This window comes from Pteropus alecto, unplaced genomic scaffold (assembly GCF_000325575.1).
Source record: "Pteropus alecto unplaced genomic scaffold, ASM32557v1 scaffold72, whole genome shotgun sequence".
Classification (NCBI taxonomy): domain Eukaryota; kingdom Metazoa; phylum Chordata; class Mammalia; order Chiroptera; family Pteropodidae; genus Pteropus; species Pteropus alecto.
In genome coordinates this window covers 7,516,097-7,542,709 of record NW_006436811.1, presented here as the reverse complement: position 1 = coordinate 7,542,709, position 26,613 = coordinate 7,516,097, and the positions used below count along the sequence as shown (strand labels likewise).

At 36.2% G+C, this 26,613-nt stretch overlaps 1 protein-coding gene and 1 pseudogene across 14 annotated transcripts in view; one reads left to right on the top strand and one right to left on the bottom strand.

The window, feature by feature from the left end:
• KLF12 (Kruppel like factor 12) overlaps positions 1 to 26,613 on the top strand; it is a 371,797-nt gene that overhangs the window by 325,260 nt on the left and 19,924 nt on the right. The window lies entirely within an intron of this gene.
• Positions 7,934 to 8,052, bottom strand: LOC112481513 (annotated as a pseudogene).

The following is a 26,613-nucleotide window of genomic DNA, read 5'->3' as shown; positions in this document are numbered from 1 at the left end:
GTTGGCTCTTTTTCATCCCACATGCCCTCATCATCTCATGCCTGAAGTATTAACCTAAGCTCCCAACTGGCCTCTTGGGATTCAGATTCTTTCTACCTCCACCTCACCCCCATTCGATCTTTACCATGCCTACAGCGATGTTTGTAAATGCAAATGGGATCTCTTCTCTCTTTACAGCTCTTCTCTGCCTTGCCATCATGTAGAAGTCCAAAGATGACTCTTTTCCTCCTTTCCCACTTCACTTTAATTTTCCTCATCCTCCTTGGACCCTGTATTCCAGCCATGCTGAACTTGTTTTCCAAAACACCTTGGTCACCAAGGAAGCTAATTCTGAAAGACTCAGTCTAAGAAATACATCTTCCATCCTATCAAATACATCTTCCATCCTATCAGCCTCTTCTTTCTCTCTGATCCAGTGCCATTATATGAAACAAGTTGTCACCCTCATCACCATTTATTAGCATCCCGTTTTTGCCTATGTGTAATGGTCTTCTCACCGTCTCATCTCCAGATGGAGACCCTCTGCCGTAAGGATTGTTATTTCCTGGCTTCTAACACAGCACATGGATAGCAGGCTCAGAGCTTCCTGATCAACGAAATGAATATTCTCTTTCAACATCCTCATCTTGTTGGTGGGAAAACTGAGGCCCAAAGAGTTTAAGTAACTTTGTCCAAGTTTGCACTGCAAATTACAGCTAGGATTAGAACATGGACCCCCTCACTTTCCCCCTTCACTTTTTCATGGCTGTTTCCCATTCTTTATTCAGTATTTTAAGAAAAGTAAAAAATTCAGATTCTGAGGGCAACGAGACCTTTTTTCATGTTAGAAACAGCTTTAAGCATTGATTACATCATCTCTCTTTTTCTGCCTATAATTGCGATATTCAACAAAACATTTGAGGACAATGGTAGACTACTGACCTGATTTAAGAGATTTGGGGCCTGTTCTGTCACTCTCTAATTATGTGATCTGGGGCAAGATTGGATCCCTCATGCCTACTCTTTCCTCTATATTTCACAGGAATGATATGAAAATAAGTGGAGGAGATTGTTCTAGGGAAATACTTATACTGTGGAAGCCGAGATGCTACAGAATGCCTCGGTGGTATTAGTTGTCACTGTTCACTTTTCTCTTAAATGTAACCTCCTTTATTGACAGCTTTCCTTTTCTTATTTCCGCAAACCAGATAGTATTATAAAGATTAGGATTCCAATTCTTACCTCCATCTATCTGACTTTTCCACTTGTGCCCTTCCCTCTGATCCACTGGATGCTGAATTTAATTATCCAGGTTACATTAACACCCTGTCTCTTTGCTTTCTTTCTACCTAGCAGTTCTTCATGGCTGAGTGAAAAGAATTTGATTAATAAAAGCTTGCCCTTTTATATTTCCTTATAGTCCAATAAAAAAGGTCACCTCCTGGATGGTCTTTGTGTGGATATATTTTTTTTAATTCTTTGTCCTTTGCATGTGCTTATTTGATGCCTTTTTTGTTTCTTGTGTATATTGATGGATTTGAAAATCAATCTTTTAGTTTTATTGCCACGCCTTCAAAGACACAAGCACCCACAAACATCACAACTCTGGAAATAGAATTTGGAACAAGATTTAAATGCTGAGTCTATAGTTTAACAGGATTAAAGCTTATGACATTCTCAGATGAACAATAGAACACATTTTTTTCTTTTTAATCATTTTTAATCTTTATTAACTGGCTCAACATTTTAAGTGGTACTGTGCAAAGCGTCAGTTCACGTTGATATATAGAGTTAAATCATTTATTTAAGAGCTAAGAAGCTGGACCTCCCCAGGACCATATCAACAGTGGGTCCGTAGCCCCAGAGCATACAATGTAAACAGTCTTCTGGTGTTTACCTTATGAGAAATGTCCATCTAAGCAATCTAGTGGTGTAATTGGCCACAGAAGGAGCTGTGGCCTCTGAAGTCCTGAATGTAGATTTCTATTCTCCAGTAATTTTTTTTTAAGGCCTTTAAAACTGACCTGGGTGAATAAATACAAAAAACGTATATAAATCTAAGCAACTTAGTGGAAAAAGTGCAGGTTTGCGGATCAGAAGACGCTAGTTCAAACCTTGTCTGCTACATTTATTGGCTGTCTGGCCTTAAGCGAGTCATCAAACTCCTCACCACCATTTTTTTCTTGGGTAAAATACAACAAAAGTATCTCTTTCTCAGAGCTCAACAGATACAAATTTAAATTTGTTAATTCAGATTAAAAGTCTGGACAAAGCAAGATCATATCTGTTAGGTATTATTTTTTTTTAAATGCCAACTCCTGGTTATCCACTGTCTCAACGACAATCATCTAAATGTCATTTGTGCCTGACTTTACCTTTTGTGGGTTGTGTGCTACCAGACAACAGAGAGAACCAGATGCAGAATTAAGACTAGGCACTGAAATTAATAATTTGTTCCCAGGCACGCCTGGTTATATTGCTGGAAATAATTCATCGTCGGGTGGTAGAGATAGGTCTCCAAAGCGATTCTCCAGAAACTCCTCATTTTTAACTTCTCTCCAGAGGGAAACGATAAAGTCTGATTTCCTCAGGACACGGACAGTGGACTTTGTTAGAACCACTCCTAGTGACATCTTATATTCCTCTGCTTTTTATAGTTTCACCCAGTTTCATTCATGTCATTTATTCTTCATAACCATTCTGCGAGATGTCTTAAAAGATGTTGTTATCTTAGTTTTTGTAATGAGTAGACGTAGAACAGAGTGAGGACTAAAGAATCAGGCTGCTTATTTGTATAATGTAGTCACCACATGTTAACTCTGTAACCTTAGGAAATACATTTAATATTTCTGTGCCACAGTTCTCTAATCTATAAAATGAGGCTCGCTATTAATACCTTTCCCGTGGTTATTATGAGGATTAAATGTGCTAATACATATAAAGCTCTGAGGACAGTGTTGAGCAGACTTAATAAATGTGACTATTGTTATTTTAAGGGGATACAAAGGATACAAAGCTCGTCTTTGTAGGGCCATAGCTAATATGTTGCAAACATTAATGATCTTATCAATGTCTGAAAAGTATTTTGACCCTTTTACAGATAATAAAATTGAGATGTAGGTTAACCAGATTCCCCAGTATGATATACTGTGCTCACCTTGATGTTGCTACTGCATCTTTCCTGTTGACTCCTCTTCCTTAACTTCCTTTTGAATGTTTGTGTTCTCCAAAGTCCCATCTCATTTTGCATAATCTCCCTTAATGATTAGAGCCTTCTCCACAACTTAAGGCCCCACCCTTTTGCTGATGACAGCTTGATCGCTTCCTCCTCTGGGTCCCTACAAAGAATTTCTGTCACAACCCTTGAGTATGTGCATATGTGTATGTACGCCTCTCTCTTTTAGACTAAGTCCCAGTACCTTATATCAGGTCTGGCCCATACAGAGCAGATACTCAAGACGTATTTGAAGAACTAAGAAAGGAGGATTGGGTGTGGCTCTAAACTGAAGTGTTCTAAATCTTCTATAATATTTTCTGGAATATTTTAAGGTTTTTTTCTCCAAGATTTGCTCAATTAAAAAAATTTGCTAATTGGAAGTCTGACATATTTTAAGCACCTATTTGCCAGAAACTGTGCTAATTCTAGGAATATAAGTATTTTCAAGGAGCTTCTGTCTTTGGGATAGAGTTTGCCCTTTTATATTTACATTATAAATGACTTAGTGAAGTTATGTTGCTGCCATGTGTTGATGGTCTTTTCTAAAAATAATGTCACTTCTTTGTTATGGGTAGGACTTTTTATGCCTCACCAATTTAGCATAGTTCAATACTAAATTGTGGGTTCGCCCTGAGAAGTAGCGTTGTTTGAGACAATGGAATTCACAAGCAGAAGATAATTGCATTTTAAAATTTTATTTATAAGTTTTAAAGAAATGTGTCTGTCTCCATTGCCTTTGCTCCTTCAGTGCTTTCCCTAATGTGATTTACCGTGTGTGTAAACTGAAAAATAATTGAACTAGCACAGCCCCATCATTGTTTGCCCACATGTACATATACACACTCCTAATTGTGGTAATGCAGTATTTTTGTTGGTTGGTTTCATGTGGATCTTTAGCAGCCTGATGCTACTCTCCTGTGAAGTATCCTCAGAATGCTGATTTCTCTCTGGGGTGAGAAACCCATGTTGAAGGCATCAGTAATAGTCTTTTGCCTGGTATACCTATCAGGACATTACTAACCTTGAAATGTAAAAATGATACATCACTTATTGCATAACCACTAAAGTTTTTCCACTATTATTGTCAGTTGTGTAGTGGCATGCCCTTGGCTTGCGTGCTTTCAAACTGTTGGGTGTCTTGAAAATAGCATTAAGTAAAATAACAACCATGGTACTGTTATTACTTGATGTAGTCCAAAACAGTGCCTTGCTTTTGCTCCTTCAGTGCTTCCTCTAACGCTGGTGCCAGTCAACAGACCTGTGATTCTGCAAATTACAGTGCCACACGGTAACAAGCGTTAACAAAGGGGCATTTCCTTTTTCTTTTTAGTAGTTCGTACTCTGACTTAGTCTATGAAATATAGTAATCCTTGCATATGATACTTTTACAAAATATTGGTGCAATCTGGGTATAGCATGACCTTTGTTAGATACGCGTTGGGGGTAATAGTAATTGCATTTAATATTTACAGATGTGCATAACTATAATCATATTGATTAGCGTACTCCGTCAGTTCTCATTCCAGGTGACCTAAATGTCACACAATTTCTCGCAGTGGAGGAGGAAAACCAGAGCTTTCCCCCTGGCTGTTGACACAGACCCATTCATGGGGAGCTCTCACCATTTCATAATTTTAGTCACAACTGGGTAAAAGTACTGTTACCTCTTTCCTACATGAATCATATCCTTTAAATGGATGTATATTTGCAATACGCAGTCTCTTATATCCCCAGGGGTCAAGGAGCACATGTATAATAATCCCATGCTATGGATAACTTATGGTAATGAGTCAGATTTTAAAATGAATACAAAGGCATTTATCACAACTTCTAAGTAGCAAGTGAATAAATCATTTATTCTAATCGATAAATAATAGCTGTAACATTAGATACTCATAAAAGCAACTGCTTATATTATTAACAGCCTTGGTCCAAAGGAAATAACTGGCTAAAGCTGGAAGGTTCAGCACCTCTGGGTGCAGCCATTGCCTCAGGATTTAGCCCCAGGATGCGTGCGTAAATGTGGCATTCTTCAGTTTCTGAAACTGAAGCCCTCACTGAAGGTAAACCCAGCTGGCTGCACTCAGAAAAGAATAAGCTCTAATGAAGTAGAGGGGCACACGCAATATAGATATGTGTATGCATATCTATATCCATCTTACCCTGTAATTTTCTTAATATTCTGGTATAAATATTGCAAGTAATTAGTTACATTTTGTCATGCCAGCCATAGGCTTACTGCTTTCTTTACTTGGACTTCTCTTCAGTGCCTCCATACCTGCCCCTGCACCCTGTACTCCACCGCCGCACCCCACATGAGACCAGCTCCTATGTAGCCACCCCTGGTTCCAGGATGCCTTCCACCCACACCCCTGTAACCTGTTCTCCACTCCTACCACTCACTTGAAAAGAGTTTTATAAAGACCTGTCTTAAAAAGATCCCTAATAGAAGGGGCCAGCGCTTATCCTTTTAAAATTCTCTCGTGGGAAATTCACAGCCAGTCTTTGGGACATTAACCTTAGTTATTATTGACCCCATTTTGTCAGTGATGAAATTTAGGGTCCAAAATAGAGATTCACTGATTTGTTTAATGTGACAAAGCCACTGTGCAACAGAGCTAGCACATCTAGATCTTCTCATTCCAAATTCAGTGCTGAATCCCCTAACCCACACTGCCCAAAGTCAGACTTGAATTCTTATTTGTGGAAGGAGAGTTTAAAAGCAGACATGCCAGCTGTATTTTATTTCAGTACAAAGATGCCATAGATCTTGGTATTTGGTTTCGTTAGAAGTATGGAAAAGTATTTGTAGATGGGGGAAAGAAGAATTTACAGATAAACATGAAAGGTTACTGCGGTTCTTGAAACTGCTTTTCAAAACCTTTTTAAAGGTATAGATTAGTTTTCTCTCTGGAATGCTTGAAATGCAGTCCTGCCTCAAGGAACTAGTGAATTCTAAGAACTCTCAGTGTACTCGCTAGTCATATGATTTTTCTCTTTCTCTTGGACATCACAACGCTCTTAGCAGCTACAACCTCTTTTTATCTCATTAACACAGCAGGGCTTTAAAATAAGGTGATTATTTCGAAATGAGTGGTAGTTCTCATGCAGGCTGTTACCAAAATGATTTTTAAAATGTGCTTCTTGGATTGACTTTTCCCAAATACATGTAAATGCACATAAGCCTATGCATATAACGATATATGCATGCTGTATCTTTTGGTAGGTTTTTAAGAAGCCATTTCAAAAGAAGATTTTGTGTAACTTTAACTGAATGAGAAAACATTTCTTCTAGTACTTTTTCCTCCCTTAATTTCTAAATACCTTGAACTTGTTAAATAATTGTTGAGTAAGTCTTTAGGCAAAGCAAAATTCTCTGGGGCTTTCGGGATCTTACCACAGGCATCTATTTTATAGAAGACAGCACTGATCAGACAACAGAATTTAAGACTGCGTGAGAAGAGTCGGTCCTGTGGGATGTCACGTTAAACTCCTGCCAGTGTTCTGTGAGAGCGAGTTATCGTTACAACACCTAGCACATGAAATACTTAGGGAATTCCTAGGTGAATATGCCTTGTCCAAATTTGCTCATTTTCTAAGCTCAGATTTTGGAAACAGAGTGCAGCCAGAGCTGAAGAAAGGGGAATCTGCTATCTCATAAGTCTGATGTCCTCCGCCTGACTGAAATATAATGTACTATTTTCTGCCTCCTTTCTAACAATTTTTCTCATAAGTGGAGAAACGAATGGGAAGATAAGGGATTTTTCCTATGTAAGAGAAAAAAAGACCAGAGGAGGGGCGGAACCGAAGGTTGACTTTTTCTCTCTGCTCAGGAATAAACTGTAGATCTCCCTGACTTGCTGAGAGGGTGACATGAATTTGCTGAGGAAGAGTCAGACCTTTGAGCAGTGGGAGGCTGAGCCACATCAGGTTCCTCGCAGGGATGGTTAACTGTCGCCTCTTCTGGCTGAAACTTTTTCTTAAATCTCAGGTTGTAATACTGAGATCTCATTTGAAAATATATGTTCTGCCATTTCATATTATCAGTGCCAAGAGGGCTAATGTTACTAACACTCTATGTACCCTTTGACCTCACTCTTTTTAAGGTTACTTAAGCTTTATTTTACTCATCTGTAAAATGGGGACGATAATGCTATCATCTTAAGTATTGGAAGAGCTAAATAAAACGATACATGTCAAAGATTTAACAAAATATCTGACAGACATTAAATTGCTCTATAAATGTTAGCTATTGTCAGCTTTTATGATTTGAATGCCAAAAAGTTCAGTAAAAAGAAAATAACTATTTGTAATACTCCGAAGTAGAGGCTGAAATCCACTCTATCTTTAGAGCTCAGGTTTGACTAGAGTAAAGCTAGCAGTAATTTCATAGATTTGGTTCAGTTGTTAAAATTTTCTGCTCTTCCAAGTGAAAAATTATACATGTTCCACAGAACACCTTAAATATTCAGTGATCTTCCTCACGCCTAATGCCTATAGCAAGAATCTGAAATAATAAACAATATCCTTTGCTTCCATCATTTTTTTTCTTTGCTTTTATCTCTAAGTATCCAGCATTTATTAAATTGACTGTTGGCTCTACTCAACAACCACAAAACAAGCAAATCCTCAGTAGGTCCGTCTTGAAACACACCATGTATACAGGCTTTCCAACCTCATTTTTTAATTTGTTTGTTTATTTATATATCTATATTTATTTGTTTGTTTGTTTTTTAAAGCCTACAGCACCTGGTTTTCCTAGGTGGTCTCCCATCCAAGTACTAACCAGGCCCGACCCTGATTAGCTCCCAATATCAGACGAGATTGGGCATGTTCAGGGTGGCATGGCTGTAGACTACAACCTCTTTTAAAAGGCCAATGTAAGTGGCTGCAGAGCTTAGTGCTGTGCTCATACATAGTAGGCATAGTAGGTACTCAGTGAATGTTTGTAAAATAATAAATGGCCAATCTCACAATAATATCTTCTTGACACTTTTTGAAAGTATCAAATGATATTTTTAAAATAACCTTACATGGAATATTTTAAGACATAAATGTAATATTTTGTTAATATAAATTTATTTTCTATGAATTTAGATTAATTTGTTGTTTTAAAGGCAACTACTGAGAGCAATGGAGCTGTTGATAAATGAAATTTATGATTGAGAGTCAAAGGTGAGAATTGTAGTCTTATTGTGTTAGTCTTGCGTACTTGAAATTGAAATAATTCAAAATAATGACCCTGAAGCTCTGAAGATTCCATAGTTCTTGGTATAAGACAGCTGTCATTGAGTTAAGGGAGAATACATTGTTGGCTTAAGGACCATAAGAATAACTGTGATCCAGACTGCAGTAGAAGTCTCTGCTGTTATTCTTTATAAATCTGAAAGCAAGGTTCTTGTTCTGAAAGAAAACCAGAGTTTAAGGCTTTGAAATCACAGCTATATCTGACCAACCCAAAGCTTTTGTGAGTCTTGAGAGCATCTTAGGTGCAGCCCACTCCCAGGGGCAGGGACCAGCTTTTGCAGGCTCCCTTGTGCGTGGGAGACATGGTGGGTTGCCACAGCAGAGCACGCATGAGCCTTCAGTCACTTTCCTCTGTGATCATCACATTGACGCCTTTTGTTTAATTGAATTTTGGTTTTTCTCTCCTGTAAAATGCAGAAACGTTTCTTTCTGTTCCATGGAAACATTGTCAGGATGAAGTAAAACTTCAAAAATGAATAAAAAACATCTTTAGAGGAAGTTTAACTTCTCAGAGGAAAGATGCTATAGGAATAGAAGGAGTTATTATAAACTTTTAAAAATTGGGATATGTGGAAATGCTGTTAGCATTTTGAGACTGTGTCTCATTTTATGCCTTATGTTTTGCCGTTGCTCCTGGAATTTTTAGGCCTGTCTTATGGTTGTGTAAATCGCATTAGCACTGGGAAGGCTTTTCATACGTAAGTGGTACTGTCTGTCAGAGCAGACAGCTCTGCTATTTCTCCTGCGTTTTCCTGAAAGCCGGCCCCCGCACAGACAGGCAGCAGAGGCTTTCGCGCTTAGACATATGTTAGAGCACAAAATGCTTTCCCCTCAGGACTCACAGAGAGAGTTTCAAGAATGCTTTCCCTGAATGGGCAACGAAAGTCTAACTAGTTGCTTTGAAATAATAAATCAAGAATTGAACTCATTTAATAAAAACTAAAAGATGCATGGCATGGCTCGTTCTAAATCATCTTCAGTGATAAGGCTTAAGCAGGTTTCCCCTGCAACTCTCAACTGGTGATTCAGTCCCTTCTCATGCGACTGTTGCTGAGAAGACTTCTTGTCACTTTGAGAGTATGCATACAGGTCACCGGGTCTTGGTTAATCAATCCACAAAATTAAATAATTCTATAAGCGCTGTGCCCTTATAGCCCACCACATCAGCTCTGAACAGTTGACTGTATATTCCTGTATATTTTATCAGTTTTTAATGATCACTCCTCAGAAGGATCATTAATGTGTTTCTGCTAAAAGGAAAAATTATGATTTGGATTTGAAAATTAGACAGCTTGTTTAAAAAATAAAATTATCCAAAAATGTGCTAGCCCCAGATAAATTTACAAATGTGTTTATTATTGGCAAAGCTAGTTTAATATGTTTTCTAATTATTTAGCATCATCTCTATGAAAATGTAAGAATGATTCAGAAATTATTCATAGTCTACAGTGGTACAAAAGAGTCTCTAGGAAATATATTTTCTAATTATTTAGCATCATCTCTATGAAATGTAAGAATGATTCAGAAATTATTCGTAGTCTACAGTGGTACTAAAGAGTCTCTAGGGAATAACAGATAACAATAATGAAACCTTTCCTCCCGAGCATTTTCAACCTTTTTAGAGATATAAAACTTCTAAAAATTGCTATTGACTTTATGCTTTCACTTCTACATCCTATATGGACTTTATGACATGCATTTATTATTATTTTTATTTATTGAGATATAATTGTGCCGTATAATGTTATAGAAATTTAAGATGTTCAGCCTGTTGGTTTGATACACTTATATATTGCAATGTAATTACCACTGTAACATTAGCTAACACCTCTTATCATATCACATAATTATCGTTTCTTTTTTGTGGTTAAAATCATTAAGATTTAGTCTCTTAGCAGCTTCAAAGTTTATAATACAATATTGTTGACTATACTGACATACGTTTGTAACTGAATTTTATGTGTGTACTTTAGCAATTTTCCTTGAGGGTAAACAGCAATACTTAAAATATTCCCAGCCCATGACTAGGGTACAGAGTGAGGTAAGATTTAGGGAAGCTAACCAAAGTAGCAGGCACTGTCTTAAATGCTTTACATGTGCTAACTCACTTAATCCTTACGACAGCTTCTTAAGGCAAATATGTTTATTTGTCCCATTTTATGTAAAGGAAACTGAGGCACTGAGGCTTTAAGTTCCACATCCAGAGCTGCACAGACAAATGAAAGGGGCCAGATGATCTGACTACAACCCAAAGCACTTAACAACAAACCTCTTTCTCTCATAGACAGCCAGCAGTCCAGAATTAAAAAATAATAATCATCATAAGTAGAAGCTGCATGAAAATCACTGTGGCTGTTTATCACGGTTTTTGTCTTTCATTATTTTTCAACTATGCAGACCTGTTAGGGTAATCTCACACTTTTGTATATCCCTCAGCACTCATAGATTCTGTCAGTCATTCCATACTGGCTCACGTTTGGTGTTTGTGTTACTTTTGTTATTGTTGTTATGTTTCATAAAAATTCCATAAACATAAACATTGACTTACCCAAATTTTGAATTCTGAAGATCAGAGACAATGTTTTATACTACTTCTCTATTTTCCAGAAAAAGACAAAGAAAAATCGGTATAAAGTGAACACTTAAAAATGTATGCTGAACAGAGTAGATTTAAGAAAGTTAAATAATCTTTATTTTAATAACTAAACTGTTTCTCACATTTGCCAGAATATAATCTTCAGATATTTTGGTACTTTTGGTTTACAGCCACATATTAATGCCAAAGTGCATTTGGCCAATGCAGTTATCTTCTGAGGAACTCACACAAAATTTTTTCCAAAGAAGGCATGTAATTAGTTCTCACCGATAATGTATGTAATTCTTTAACTATTCTCCTTTCTGTAGAAAAACAGGATTCAAATAAAGCTAAATGACACAGTTTCATATATTTTACAAATGCCTAATATTCATGCACAGAATTAGAAAAAGTCAAAGTCTTGCTATTCTGTATCAAAATATATATTAATTACCCAACAAACATGGAAAATTCAACTGATAATTAGTGTGAACTTTATATTCGATTCACAGATGTTTTCTGATAACTCTTACTAGTGTCATTGCTCGTAGTACATTGAATACATTAGCTCCGTAGTGACTTGTTAGGTTTATGAACGCATCAACTTTTTCAGGGGCCTCAGAAGTTGCCCTCAGGTAGTCCAAATAAAAGACAAAAGAAAGAAATACATTGCATTTACTAGAAAAATAGGGGAAGAAATCTCAGAAATTGGTGATACATAATCTTTGTTATTAGAATATCAATTTATTCTTAGAAGTTAGTGAGTAATAATAAAGAGGACGATAAATCAAACAAAATGTTTAATTGTGCTAATATTTTTAAATAGAGGCTAGAAATTGACATATTGAAGCATGTTTATTAGTATTTTTCCACTGGGAGGCCCTTCTGTTTGATCATTCTCCTCCATATAAGCATTAATACTTTATTTTTCTGCCTTCCCTGCTCTGTGAGTGAAACTGAACTTGCACCGATGATGTCAAGCATGTTTGAACAGTGGATCACAAAATACTTCATTAGTCCTTCATGGCAGCAACCCATAGTACAGCCAGCCTCTGTGATGTTCTTCAGAAGCCATATTATACATCATGTGGAGATTTGCATGTTAACCTATATATAACAAAAACCCCACAAATGCTTAGTGATAAAGTTCTTGCTTGAAAATGTGGTATGATCTTTACCATTTAGACACTTACATCACCTAATACTATGTAAACTTGTGGAAATTATGACACAATGGAGGGAAATCATAAAATACAGAATTTTCTAATCTATTAATTATTTTACTGACTCTTGAAGCCAGACAGATAGTCTTAAAGTACTATGGTTTATAATGGCAACTGGAAGAATGAAATATTTATTATATTGATAATATTCTGAGTTAGGAAGAGTAGATTGTAATTCACAGAAACTTCTGGCTTTCCAGAGACAGTATCCTAAATGAATGTCACTAGTCTATTGAAACAATTCTCAAACTGCTTATCTGTTTTCCCTATAAAGAGTTACATTATGTAGGTTTTGGGGCCTGGAAGATAGGTCCTCAAATGGAGAAACCAGGGGATATATTAGGGGCAACTAAGGAATTTCAATTAGTGAGTCTTAAGGGTGACAATCTAGATTGAACGGAGGCTAGCAGACCATGCATGCATGCTTTGTTAATGCAATGTTTGGGATAGCTTTGGGAAGGAGGGAGCTGATGAGAGTTTTAAGGCCACACTTGGGTGGCATCACTGGTCATTATTAAGATGAGAATAAAACCTCAAGTCAGGGGAAAAAAATGCTGGTACATATAGAACAAAGACAAGCAATTTGTCACAGCATTCAAAATCTTTGCCCAGACTGCCTACGCATCCTTCTCTCTTACCATGCACCCCTATCTTACCCTTAGTCTCTGTTTTCCCATCTGTTAAATGAGAATAATAGTGTCAGTCTCATAGGGCTGTTCTGAAAATTAAGTAGATAATTCTTACATAGCACATAGCACAGTGTTTGACATCATTTAGTACATGCTGAATAAGCATCAGTGAACATTCTCCCTCCTCGTCTACTCTGCCAGAGGTAAACTGAATGTCCAGTAGACTGCTGTACCCATTTTCGACTAAGTGATCCTCATTCCTGGCCAATGCTTAGGCGAATCACCCAGTCTGCAGTGGGACCCTTTCCACCTCACTTTACACCTCCCTCATCTAATTCACACTCAACCGTCAGAGCCCTGCTGCAGTCCCACTCCCTCCAGGGTGACTTCCCAGCCACCACAGCCCCCAGGAGTGGCTTCCTTTTCTGAATTCCTCTAATGACCACGTACAGACATTGGAACGTCAGTTTGTTGGTTCTTCCATTACCAGATGTCTTTCAAATTATGTGTGTAGAAGTTTGCCTTGTCATGGTTCTGACTAAATAGCATGTTCCTTAAGGTAGAGATTGTGGGGTACCATTCTCTGTGGCCTCCAAATCGCTGAGTGTGTCTTGCCGAGTGGCATGGTAGAATAAGCAATGAGCTTTGAAGCCAGACAGTGCCTTGTTGGAATTCCTGATCTAGCACTTACTTACCCTGTGATCTTAGACAGCTTACCTTTCCTGAACCTTATTTTCTAATCTGTAAAATGCAAATACTGTGCAGAATTTTTTTTTAGATCATGGTAATGTGTATCAAGCACCAGGAGCAATGCTGGGCACAAGTAAATGCTTAATGATATTGTCGTTATTCAAGATATATATCAGATACTTCTTTTCTTAACTGAACAATAGAGTAAGAACTGCTAAAAAGAGGAAAATACACTTTAAATTTCAGGCATCAAAGAATATTTGGCCATCTCTGATGAAAATGAAATAGTAAATAGATTGACATTAAATATTTCAAACTATTGAGCCTCTTCGAACATGTAGCCACCCATTCCTTTTATAGTGCCTCTGATTTGCATGGCACCATTTTAAGCACTATGAATACAAAACAAAAAAAAAAGAATGAATAAGAAAAAGTTCCCACCCACAAGGAACTTACATCGTGCTGGAAAAAATGGATGAAGAACAAATAAATATACTCTATAATGTTAGGAGTGATAAAGGATATGAAGAAAAATAAAGCAAAAGATGGTGAGAGGTTAAGGGTATGTGGGATGGGAGAGTCTGTATAGATTGGGTGCTGGGGATGTTCTCTCTGAAAAAGTGACATTTGATTAGAGATATAAATTAAGTGAAACCAGGATGATAATGGTGAGAAATAGTTCCAGACAGAGGAAGAGCAAGATTGAAGGCCCTGCATCAAAATGAGTGTGACTTAATTCCAGGAACAGTCGGGAGACCATTGTGGCTGGAGCCGAGTAAACTAGAGAAAGAATGATGAGGTCTAAGGGTTCCTATCCTTGTAGGTGATAATAAAGACTTGGGAATTTGTTGTAAGTAAAATGGGAAACCAGTGGTGTTTTCATAGACCATTGTTTCTTTCATCAAGAAGACTATGGGAGACCACTTCGCAGCCATTAGGATGGCTATTATTTAAAAAAAAAAAAAAAAAATGGAAAATAACAAGCGTTCCTGAGGCTGTTGAGCAATTGGAACTTGTGCATTGCTGTTGGCAATGTGAGATGATTGATGTAGCTGCTGTGGAAAACAGTTTGGCAGTTCCTCGGAGGTTCAACATAAATGACCCTATGACCTGGCAAATCCACTTTGGGGTATATGCCCAAAATATTGAAGATAGAGGTAGTTGTAAACAATGTTCATAACAGCATCATTCATGGTATTCAAAAAAAAAACAGAAACAGCCTAAATGTACATCAATGGATAAACAAAATGTGGTCTCTACGTACAATGTAATAATAGTATTTGGCTTTAGAAAGGAATGAAATGCTGATACATAAAATAGATAAATATTTAAAGCATTACGCTAAATGAAATAAGCCAGACCCAAAAGGACAAATATTATGCGATTCCACCTACATCGAGAGACCAACAGTAGTCACATTCATAGAAAGAAAAAGTAGAATTTACCAGGGGCTGCGAGAAGGGGAAGTTGAGGAATTAATTATGTAATGGCAGCAGAGTTTCTGTTTAGGATGATGAAAAAGTTCTGGAAATGGATAGTGGTGACAGTTGCACAACAGTGTGAATTTACTTAATGCCACTGAATTGTATTTTAAAAGGGTAAAGGGGTAAATGTTAATGTACATCTATTTACTGTAATTAAAAAGGAAAGAAAAGACTGGGGAGGGGGAAGGGCGTGGGAGGAGGGATTCCTGTTAGATGCTATAGCAGGAAGCCAGATAAAAAAAGTAAGTATGGCTGTGAAAACAAAGAGAAGCGTTCAAAATAAGGATACATTTTGAAAGTTGAGCCAATAAGTCCTGTTGACAGATTATAAGAGGAAGAAAATGATCACAAAAGACTCCTGTTTTTTCACAAGCTACCAAGAGAGTAGTGGTCATTTCCTGAGACAGAGAAAACTGGGGAAGGAGTGAATTTGGGGCAAATAACACATGATCAGCTTTCAACGTGTTAAATTAGAGATATCTAATCAACACACAACTCAAAAAGATAAATGAATCTGGAGCTCAGAAACAAGGGGCCGTAGAAATAAAAATGGGCAAAATACAAAAAGATGATAAATAAAGCACACTCTACGAAGCATGGGAATGAAAACAATCACCCAGGGTGAGTTGAAGTAGAAAAGAGAAGTGGTCAGAGGACTGAGCTCAGGGACCGTCCAGCATTCAGAGGTCAAGCAAGAGAGGAGCCTAGATGTGAGATGCTTTTTATTAACACTCAGCAAATTTCTATTGAGCACTTCCTCTGCCAGGTACTGTTTTAGGTGATTGGAATAACAATTACCAAAAAAGGCAGCACCCATCTCATAATTCTGTGCTCTTAGGCTAGTTACTTAACTTGACTGAATCCCAAATTCCTCATCTCTAAAATGAGTTAATAATGAGGTCAGCACCAAGTTTAAACAGTAATTTAAATCATTTCCTCAACATCCACCTGTTCATACAAGGTACTTTATTTTCATAACCCTAATCCCTTTTATAATCCTGCAAGGTATGTGTTGTTTTATAGAAAAAATATTGGAAGTTTAAGGAAGCTAATAATTTTTTTCTGAGACACAGCTAAATATTTATTGGCAAGATTCTTACCCTGGTAGTTCTGAACTCATATCTTTCAGTCTAGCCACTATTTCAAGCTATTCTAATATGTAAAACACTCAGCAAGCTGCCTAAGGTAATAATAGTCAGTGCTTCAGAAAGTCTTTCTTTCATCCCTTCCTCCTCCCCTCCACTTAAGCAGTCCTGAAAAACAAACTCCTATAATTAAAACCAATCAGAAAAGCAATCACCTAGGTCATCAAGTATATAAACTGCCAACTATAAACTTAGTAATATCCCTAAACGAATTTAATGAATGTTAATTGACTGAATAAACAAAAACTATGCATTTTCAGTCTAATTTTCTCTACAAAGTACCTGGCCTTTAGAATTACAGATCGGACAGCACTTAATGAAATTCCATTACCACTAAATTAAATTTATTTTATGAGCTTGCTTTTATAAAAATTTATTCAAGTTATCCCTGAAAGTACTTCTTTATTGCATAGTTTCTAGTACCCTTTTAAATTATTGCTTGTCTAACAAATGAAGAGAAAGTGCCTCTCTGTTGTCTTTTAAAATGTAAATCTATTGTTTACATGTAGATTAATTTTAATCATTAGTTTCTCCTGTCTGGCCATTCCTCCTGTGAACTCTAGCTCTTACTATTATTCTGGTTACCCAGGCTAAGCCACTGTGGTCACCTTTCATCCTCCCTCTCCCCTGTCTACTATTATCCAGTCAGTCACCAAGAACCAACAGATCTACTTCTGAAATGCCTTGGATTGGTCCCCTCTGATTCAAATTTAAAGACGCTGCTTTTTATCCAGGTAGAATCCACTGGTTAGACAAAGGCAATAAATAGTGCTTTAATTGATAAAGGTCTTGACACTAATCCACTAATCACTTCCACACCAATGAGTTCTACTTTCATAAATTAGAATTTTCCTCCTAAAAACAAACAAACAAAAAATCTGACTCTACCAGGATCTAGCAAATGTGTTTTCTATAAGAGAACAAAGTTCATGGTACCTGTCCCTTATCATCCTGTCGTATTCTCTTCTGCTTTCTCTTTACCACTCACTTTTCTGCTTATCAGTATTCTTCAAGACTGACTTGTTGGTGTCCTACATTAAGCTTGTCCTGATGTCGTCAAACAGAATTAGACACTCTCTCCCTTTACACCCATCGTACTTTATTATTCCTCTCTATCACACAGCATCTTTATGGCTTGTATAATTATGATTTGCATGTTTAAGTTGGATAAATTTTTATTAACAGCTGGCACCAAGTTCTTCCAGAACAAAACTCTCTTGGTGTAGAAAGTGTGCCTTTGGAAATACTTGGAGGTAGACTGTGAGCCGAACCCCACTCCTACTTCCCACCCAAAGACTTTTGATATAACCTCACCCCCAAGGCTTTTGATAGGGGAAAGCAGCTCTACGTGTGCCAAGGGAAGGAATTTGTTTTTCTCTTGAACAAAGATGAATGGGGGTGGGAGAAGAAACCAGAGAAGAGATGGAGAGAGAGGATGCCAACAAGATGAAGAACTGCCTGAGGCTGGATGGGACCAGTGAGCAGCACAGAGGTTGCCAAAAGCATTTTGCTAATGCAGGAAACACTAGAAAGAGCCAAAGCCCTAGGTGTTCCTCAACATCTAAAGTAAAAAGGGCTACTAGATGCTCACAGGAGTTTATGTGGCTGTTCTTGATGTGAAAATGTAGGAAGATGCTAATTTTAGCACCAGGATTAATGCTAGAGGCCAAGGTAGCCCTGAGAATGTAAACTTCCCCCCAAATTTACATACATCTTTTAAGGGTGAGGATTAGACTTCCACATGACATAGAATTGGCAAAGATTTGAGTCTTTTTTCACCTATTTGAGGTAGATGAATACCAAATTCTACACCCTACCAGATTATAAACTCTCCGAGGGTGCCCACTTGCATGCCCACTTATTTTCCTATGGTGAACTCACAGAAATTGTTTTTTTTTTTTAATTGAACCAGTAATGTTAAGATGAAAAATACCTATACAATGACAGTTGCTAACAATATGATGTTCTCAGCAAGAAAAGGCCAAGTTAAAAAAAAAAAAAAATACCAACAGTGGAAATGAAATGCAATCATTAATAAATATGGTACAGGAGATTTAATATTGTCATCTTGTTGTATTACATTTTTTTTTTCCCATCATTCTATAAGAAAGATGTGCTGTAGGAAGAAGTATAGACTAGAGCTCTTAAGTCTCTCATTTCCCAGGTACTTAACCATTTTGAGCTACTCTTTCCACAGCTGCCAGCAATATCTGTCCTGCCTCCCTTTCCGTAATTTTTGTGATGATTTTCTGAGTTTATGTATGGTGCTGTGTAAGCCATTATTGTGCCACTTGCAGTATTTTATAGTACATAGTAAGTTTAGCATAAACGGTACAGTACACATTAAAAGACTACCAGTAATATCTAAAAGTATTCTGATCCTGAGAAGTATGTCAGTGTTTTACTAATAATGGGGAAGAGTAAAATTAGGAAAGTAATATTTACTTGATGCTTTAAAGCTTGCAAAGCTTTATGAGAGGAAGTCCAATAGCAGAGAAATGTCAGAAATATCAGCTCCTTAGAATCAGGATAAGAGTAAAAATGAGATTGGAAAGAAAAGGAAGTATCAGCAAATAGAAACAGCCAACAGGAAGGAATGGTTCTTGGTGTAAACATAGTATCATTAAATTTAAGGTCAAGAAAGAGCCCAGAACACTTCTTGACTTCTATGAGACCAACTTACCCTGATGCCAAAATCAGGTAAAATCACCTTAAGAAGACTACACAAAAATATCTCTTTTGAATATAGATTCAAGAGCCCTCAGTAAAATACCAGTAAGCTGAATATAGCAACATATAAAAATATTATATACCACAAACAAGTGGAATTTAATCCAGGAATGAAGCTGATTTGACACATGAAAATCAATTAGTATAATACATTATATTAATATATTATAAAAGAAGACCATATAATTATCACAATAGATACAGATAAGGTATTTGACAAAATCCAACTTTTTTATGATAAGAACACTCAAAAACCTAGGAGTTGAAGAGAATGTCTTCAACCTGATAACTTCTATGAAAAACACACCTAACATATTAATGGTAGAAGACTGAATGCTTTCTCTAAAAGCAAGACAAGACAAGGATTGCCATACTCATTCTAGCCAGGGCAATTAAGAAAAAAGAAAAGAAATCCAGATTGGAAAGGAAGAAGTAAAAGTATCTCTTTTTGCAGTTGATATGATCTCGTATATAGAAAATCATAATGATTTGCCCCCAAAAAACTATTAATATTAATAAACGAGTTCAGTATAGTTGCTGAACATGAAATTAATGTACAAAAATCAATTGTATTACTATCCACTAGCAGCGAACAATCTGAAATAAAATTAGGAAAACAATTCCATTTATAATAACATGAAAAAGAAAAAAATACCTAAGAATAAATTTAACAAAAGAAGTACAAAATGTGAACACTGAAAACTATAAAGCATAATCATAAAAAACTAAATCTTAAATGGAAAGACATCTCATGTTTATGGATTGAAAAACAGTATTGGTGAGATGGCAATTACAAAAATGGTAAATAAATTCAATGTAATCCTTAACCAAATTCCAACTGCATTTTCATTTTCAGAAATTAACAAACTGATCCTAAAAAATCTTATTTTATTAAATATAAAATATCATATAAAATCATGTAAATAATCTTGGAGTAAAAAGAACAATTTGGAAGAGTAACACTTTTCAATTTCAAAATTTACCTCAAAGCTTTAAAATTGAGAAAATATGGTACTAGAATAAATGTATACATACAGATCAATGAAATAAAAGTGAGAATCCAGAGATAAATTCATATATTTGTGGTCAATTGATTTCTCTCAAGGGTATCAAGACAATTCAATGAAGAGAGAATAACCTTTTCAACAAATAATAGTGGGACAACATATATCCATCTCTTACATATATCCATATGTAAGAGAATGAAATTAGACTCCCTCTTTTCTTACACCATACATAAAAATTAACTAAAAATGGGTCATAGATCTAAATGTAAGAGCTAAATCTATAAAACACTTAGAAGAAAACAGCAGTTAATAATCTTTGAGAATTTGTTAGTTAAATCCTTTTAGATGTGACACCAATCACACATACTACTAAAGAAATATTAAATTGGACTGAATCAAAATTTAAAACTTATTTGCACTTTAAGGACACAATCAAGAAAGTGAAAAAGCAACCCACATATTGGAAGAAAATATTTGCAAATCATATATCTGATAAAAGACTTATATCCAGAATATATAGAAATCATGCAACTTGACGACAAAAGACAGCACATTTTAAAAATCAGCAAAGTATTTGAATATACGATTCTCCAAAAACAAACATGTTCTGTGAATACATCAAAAGATGCTAAACTTCATTAGTCGTTAGGTAAATTACAAGTAAAAGCCATAATGAGATAACACTTAACATGCACTAGGATGGCTAAAATCAAAAAGAAATAATGTGTTGGTGAAGATGAGAAATTACAACTTTCTTACAGTACTTGTTAAATTATAAAATGTAGTTATTTTGAAAAAGTTTGAGAATTCCTCAAAATATATATTTTTGTATTTATTATGGTGACATTGGTTAACGAAATCCAATAAGTTTCAAGTGTACAATTCAACAGTAAGTCATGTATATATATATATATTGTATTGTGTGTTTACCACCCATAGTTAAATTTCTTTCTGTCACTGCATATTTGACCCCTTTTCCCCCACCTACCTCCCCGCTGCCCGCTACCCTCTGGTAGCCACTAGTGTATTGCCTATGTCCATGAGTCTCTGTTTGTCATGTTTGTTTGTTGCTTTTAGGTTTATATCATACATATAAGTGATATCATGTGGTTTTCAGATTTTTCTGTCTGGTTTATTTTGTTTAGCATGATTATCTCGAGGTCCATCCATGTTGTTAAAAATAACAGCATTTCATCTCTTATAGCTGAGTAACATTCCATTGTGTATATGTACCACATCTTCTTTATCCAGTCATCTATTGTAGGACATTTTGATCGCTTCCATGTCCTGGCCAAGAAAAACTCCAGTGAAATATTATCAATGAGTTCTACTTGGTCTTGTTATTTATAAATCCCCATATGAGTAATAAAAACTGTTTCAATAATTTATGTTAGCTTAAGTACCAGATAGTTAGCTGGTATAATTTCAGTGCTCTTTAATAAAATGAATCTCTAGTGTAATATAGACCTAGTTAATGATCAGCATAAACTAGATGGAGCCCTGTTTTGATGGTCAGTTCGAAAGTTTATTTATGGTTGCATTACAGTATCTCATTAGAACTGTATATTTGGAACATTTTATATATATTTGAATATTTAAAGCACAGAATCTTCTTATATACCATTCTTGCCTGGGGTATATATGTCCATAGGACTGTGTGTTGTAAATCTGCCTTATAGTAAGATCCTTCTGATATGGAAAAAGTAACCTCTTTATATCAAATGCTACCCTGGAGCAGTATTATGGTGAGACTCCAGTGTACACATTTGGTAAAGTTCTCTTGGGCAACTGTTCCCCTCTCCTTCCCTTCACCCTTTCAATCGAGTTCCTAATTGGCATGCCAGTTTCTGGAGAGGCATTCATAAGACCATATCTTCAATCTTGAAGAGTTTAAAGTTTATCTTTGATGAAATAAGAACTTATTTCTCTAATTTAGCACAATTCTACAGGGTCTCAAAGTCAGACGGATTTAAGGGCTACACCAGTAAGGTAAATATGAAGCGCTGACCCTATAAGGGTGGGTGGTAGGGTTCACGTCAAACGGGGGAGCACAGGGCCTGCCTTAAAGGCATTCAGATTAAAATAATTAATCCCCTTTGGACCTAGAAAGCCTTTTTAAGGTTCAAATAATTCATATAGCTACAATGCCTGGCATAAAATGTAATTTAAACCCCAATGATTTCCAAAGAATTTCTGTGTAAAAGTTCATCTTGAATATTTCAGTAAGTTATATGTCTTCCATTTAATGTCTGTTGTAATTCAGAAATCTATGCTTGTTCCAGGACTCTTGTTTCATCCTAAATTATGAGTTGATTTTATGGGGTAAAGTCTTTGCAATGCATATAGTGTTCTCCAAAAGTGACTATTTTGAGTAGGCACTATGTATCCCAAATGGATCTTTTTTGTTAGCAAACCTATCTCAATTTATAATCTAAATTCATTATAAAATTTAATAATAAAACCAATCACAGCTAATGCTATTAAGGATTCATTTTTTTCTATTTTTATCTTCAGACCTTTTGCTTAATACAGCTTATGATCATACATGCTGAAATATGATGAATCAAAAAAAAGCCAGAAAGATAAAGCTATAACAGTTTTGAGTATTTTAATGGTCTAGAAAGTGATAAAAAATACTTAGGAGCAGCTGTTATGTTTAAGTAAAATCATGATATACTGTGAATCTATCTATCTACAGACCCGCCTAAAAAAGACTCATTTGTAAACCCTTTATCTTTTCATTAGTAGGGCATTTCATTTATAAAAATAAAGCAATAATTAGAAATATATTTTGGGTACAGTCTGTTCATATGAAAAAAGTGCCAAATTCTAGTTGAATATATGCTAATAATGAGCTTTTTGACATATTTTAGCAAATGTATTCTTGATTTATACATTTTCTGAAAATTAATTCGTTTTTATTGAATCCACATTTGAACGTGAAGTGGTATAATGCCTTAGTCACAGTTTCTGGAAAAGATGGCAACTACTTATAATTTCAATCTGTTCAAAAGTAGTTTTCCATAGGAAACTACAAAGTGGGGAATTCGTGCTGGTGAATCTGTACTGTCTTGGAAAGTAGCTTCTGGGGATTAGATAGTGAGTATATTTAAATGGCACCTGTTCCCCAATTAATATCATAGAAAAGAAATTGGCATGGTTTGATGGGAGCTAGATAGAGTTTGGTTGGATACTGTATGGAAAATTAATGTAAAGATTCCTGCTTCTGAGAGCCATCTGCTGGCTAAGAAAAAGCCTGCAAAAAGAAGAAATGCAATGTCTGGCTTTTTGTCATGAATAGAATCTTTTACCAAGATTTATGTAACCCCTGGTTAACTAAAAGTCTCATCAACGCTTTTTTTGGCTCATGGCCTTGATATTTCATTCGCAATGTGGTATTAGATTTAATAACAAGGAAGTGGTTTGTCCATGTACTTTATGGCAGGAACCAGTTCAGAATTCCAGTTGGTGATATTTAATGTTTTATTCAAAATAATTTTAAAATAAACTTTGGAAAACATACTTTTAAAACTGATGTTTCCACTTCCCTTCGGGTAACTTTATTGTGCCGCCAACTTGAAATACTTTTTGGTACAATTGTAAATAAACTGGAATGGCAGGGCAGGAACTAGTTCCGTGGCCTTTGGTCAAGGAAGACATGATCGCGTACCACTGCCAGACTCAGCCTTCTAAAAACGTTTCCCTGGAAATAAATATATATTTTACAACCACCATAAGAATGTATTTCCATAGGTAGATTAATATTAAATAATTATATTGAGTACCTCTACTGGCAATATGTATAAAACAGTTTATCTTAAAATCCTCAAGAGAAAAGTGTGTGCCTTATTATAGCAGGCTACATTGAAGAATGCTTTTATGTGCTGTTGTTTTCTATAATTGGGTTACTGAGAAAATATAAATGATACAGATCATTTTGTTGTTTTTACATGTTATATGATGGTATATATTACATCTATCTATCTGAGTTAGTAGAATGTAATAACTAAGACCGGGTCGTAGAGTCAACCACTTGGGTTCAAATTCTGGGGCGGCCACCTACCTTATTTTGGCCTTGGCCTCAGTCTCTGTATCTCAGCTTCCTCATCCGTGAACTAGGAATGCCAATACATTTGATCTCAGAGAATTGCTTTGAAACTTAAAGCGTTTAGAGCAGTGCCTGGCACATGGTGAGCATCTGTGAATGTCATCTCATTTTTATCCTCAACCATGGGCCTCGGAGTTCTGTTGAGATTGTGTGGATTTGCTAAGCACCTTCTAGTCCACTATCTTCTGCTCTTATTTTAAAAATTTGGGGTGTGTGTGTGTGTGTGTCTTCTTTCCAGCCTTAAAAGAATGTCTTAGCTTTAATAAAAAAAAAAAAAACTCTAGAAACTCCAATTTCATTGAAGGGCATCTCATCACATTAAGGTCACACGTGACAAATGGTCTTTCATTACCTGCTGATTACAGTTAACCTTAATTTCTTTCATGGCAGCCATGTGGTGCCTTCTATTTAAATAGAGCTGTTCCTGGATGTGACTTTTCAAGCCTCCCTGGGTTTAATTCTAATTTAACTCGCCATTCCAACTGGGACTATTGTGCAACTGAAGTCATGATTCACTCATTTGTTCTCTCTAGATCTAATTATTATGTCGGGGTGCTTAAGAGGCCCCCTCAGGCATTCATTCACTGCTCTAAATGGTCTAACCTTCTGGGGAAGGGAGTAGGCCTTTAGTTATTGTTTCTTTGAACTAGACAGATGTGTTTAGTGTACTTTCTGGGAACACACTAGCCTCTGTTTCAGTTCCACCATTTTCATCATATAGAGCTTATTACTGAGGATTGTTGGAAGAGTCCTATGCTGGCATATGTGATACTTACCTTCACATGCCCATTCATTAGAACAAGGCCAGTTTTGAAACCCAGAAGTTCATTTCCATGCATTTGAGGACACCAATAAGTGCCTTCTAAACAAAGGGACACATTGCTTGGAAATCACAGAATGGGCAGAGTAGAAACACCCAAAGTGTGATTATAGCTATTCTGTTACCAAACACCCATGCTTACGTGTCCCGAAGTGAGATAGGACAATATGATGTACCGAGAGTAAAGATCAGTCCTTCACCCATTCCCACTTACCCTACGTGCTTACAGTGACCAAAAGAGGGTTTTTTTAGTTCACCAGCATCCTGAGCATCCTGTACATGTTCAGAGGGATCTCAGTGGCTTCCCACTGAGAATTTTAATGGTAAGCAATGCTTTAGAATGCCTTTCTCTTGAACTTAGAGCAAAGAACTGACACACTTATATACATGTGTTTTTAATGGTTACCCAGATTCCCTGATATTTAGTAGCTGCTTTGTATAGTATTTAAAATACGAAACTTAGGGAAATGAGAGAAAGAGTGAGAAATTAAGTAATCATTCTCTGAAGACTTACAATTAAAGGATCCTAGTAAAGATAATCAATTAAGGATTAACTGGTTGATGATATTAAATTGAAAATTAGGATTGCCTGATTTAGTAACACTCATCTATCCATCCTTTCACTATATTTAATTCTTGAATGTCCACAATATTCTAGGCTCTAGAGATACAGACATACTTGGTGCCAGCAGCTTGTCTGTCACATCCGGCCATGGACTTGACTTGGCCCAACTCCCAACCCACGGTTGTCTTGCACCGATAGCGCCTGCCAACCGTGGGTCATGCTGTGGCCCAGCACAGCAGCAGTCAGTCCTCCGTGCCCTTAGAGTGTCCTCTCCTTTTCCTGTGTTTTTTTAGTTCTTCTGCACTTTTGATCCCCTTTTACCTCAGACCCGCTGACCTTCCTTCCTTTCCACAAAGAGATCAAATAAGCAGTTCGGAAGAGTACAGCCTAGCCAGTTTCTTTGACATCTGAGGATGTCTCTGCCATTTTAAAAGGGAAACCAAGGACAAATCTTCCTCATAGAATGTCATGTCAAACCCAGCTTTGCTGAGTGCAGCTAATTGTTGCACTTGTCGTTTTTTTGTTGTTAAAAAAAATTACTTTTCTTGCACAGTTAACTTTAGGTGTTGGTTCTTCATAATGTCCTAAAACATTTCACTTTAAAATGAAGAAAACAAGAGCATGAAGTTTTATAACATTAAAACCATCTACCTAGCACATCTTAATTTTGATGTAAATTAAGAACTCTTAGTAAAGTAATTTTATGTCATTCCGTAGCCATTGCTTTCCTTTCACTGCCTGCTGTATAATTCAGTGGTTGATGGACTATACAGAAGTATTGCTTCATTGGTCCCTTAAAGACCTGCTTAGTTGTTACTTGGTTTTGATTTCAGATTTATTTTTCATTTTTCTCTCTATATACAAATACATAGCAAGGTAAATATCTAAAATCAACTACAAATGTAAAATAGTTATATTTAGACTTCTATATATTAGTATGTAGCAAGTATTGTATGAAACCATGTGTTTTTATTATAGACTTCAAGTTATAGTTTGAAGCAAACAAATACCATGTCATTTTCTCTATTTAAAAGATATCAAATATATCACAACACAAAAGTTTTATTTGTGAGGTCCCCATTGCCAAGATCCATATTTATTTTAATGATTTAAGAAATGAATTACTGTTCCCCTATTTTCACATGTACAGTCTCACTTGTTCACAAGAACCACACCCTATACCAGAACATGCCT